We start from the raw sequence: 1,823 nt of genomic DNA, 5'->3' as shown, positions 1-1,823 counted from the left end.
TCAGCCCCCTTCCCTTCCCTTCGGCAAGAAGAAGGGGATGAAGAAGAACTCGGGGCAGTCGAAGGGGAAGCGTTCTGCGGAGGGAGGCTGGCCCCTCTCTCTCTCTCTGTCCATCTCCTTTCCTGCTGCACCTTCTTCAGAGGAGCCTGGCCAGCGAGTGATGGACGGAGAGGGGCTCCAGATGACCGCCTCCCGGGACTTACCTTGAAAACCGGGAGGGGACATTCCCTAAGACCAAAAACCATGCAAGTCCCGGGTAAAAGGGGGACATGGCAACCCTATCAGGGAGTTACCTAAACTTTTGCCTTCTTCAAAAAGAGAAGAGAATTTACAGAGAGGAGACAGAGAAAGGTATGCTTTCTGAGCTCCGAGGTCTTAATTCAGTTTAATCAGTAGCAAAGATTCCCAAACTTTGGTCCTCCAGGTATTTTGGACTTCAACTCCCAGAAACCCCAGGCAAAAGCTTGGCCAGTGATCAGGAATTCTGGGAGCTGAAGTCCACTAAAGCTGGAAGACCAAAGTTTGGGAACTCCTGAGTCAAGAAGCTCTTCCGTTGGCTGCATCTCCAAATTTCTCTACCTTTTTTTGGCATGCCGAAACTGTATTTCTAAATGCTCAGTTCATTTCAAAAGGCTCAATTGCAACGCTAGAAATTTGGAGACAGAAAGCAAAAATGTCATTCGAAGAGCAGAATTTTAATTTTGGGGGCAGAGCAAAGCCATACTGTTCTAACTAGGAGGGTTAATCCCGATCACTCCTCTGTCTTCCCACTTTTTCAGCCACTTTTTAAAGGCCCCAGTTTCTCTCTCCTCCTCCCACTTTCCCCTTTTATCCTCAGTTGCTGCAAATGGAGCTCAAAGTATAAAAGCCATTAATTCAGCAGCGGAAATGGAGAGGATGATGGAGTCTCGCCTTTCCCAGTAAGTTCAGGCAAAAGCAAACTGCTGCAGTCTTTCCTCACTTTGTTGTTCCTCATTAAAAACCTTTGCCAACTTGATCACATTCAGTTTTCATCTATTGGACGGTATAGTATGTCCTTGTTACAATGGGATCTTACTATCACTTGTTCTGCCATCTTATGTTGAGAATCAGCGGTAACTCATAGCTCCGGCATCCGTGGGGTGAGGAATCCGTTGTGGGTTTTAGTCCGAACTTGAAAGTCCGAACTATATTTAAGGGTACAGAGGTATTTTTGAGGCATAAGGTGCAGATCAAATAGTTCTCAGAGTAGATTTCATCTCCCGCAAAGACATGGAGGAATATTAATTCAAGAACTCCGAAATGGGCTGGTAGGTAGTCCTTTATTATAAAAATCATGCTGCAATTTCTCTCTCTCTTTCTCTCAGTCTCTCTCTCTCTCTCGCACTCGCTTTCAATCTCTTTGCAATAGGATTTTTAAAACCATTTTCTATAATAATAATAATAATTATAATAATAATATTAATACAATATATCTGTATATATTTATATATGAAATGGTGTGTGTGTGTGTTGGGGAGAAAGCACCACCTTTGCTCACAGCTCTTGAGCAGGAAGATAGAGAGACAATTGACAACAACAAAGAGACTGACCCTTACTGAAAGATTTCTTGCAAGCCAACCGGAATAATTATATAGTCAGCCCTTGCCTTATGCAAGGGATCCATTCCGGATCCCGCCGCGTAAGGCGAATTCCGCCTATGCTCAAGCCCCATTGGAAACAATGGGGCTTGTGCATGGCGGCGCGGCGGTGTGCGGGGCGCCATGGACGCACAACCCCATTCAATTGAATGGGACGCACCGCCGCTTCCTCCCCACGTGCTCCCCGCGGCTTGAGCATGTACG

This window comes from Sceloporus undulatus, chromosome 7 (assembly GCF_019175285.1).
Source record: "Sceloporus undulatus isolate JIND9_A2432 ecotype Alabama chromosome 7, SceUnd_v1.1, whole genome shotgun sequence".
NCBI lineage: Eukaryota > Metazoa > Chordata > Lepidosauria > Squamata > Phrynosomatidae > Sceloporus > Sceloporus undulatus.
Note: the sequence above shows the minus strand (reverse complement) of the source record.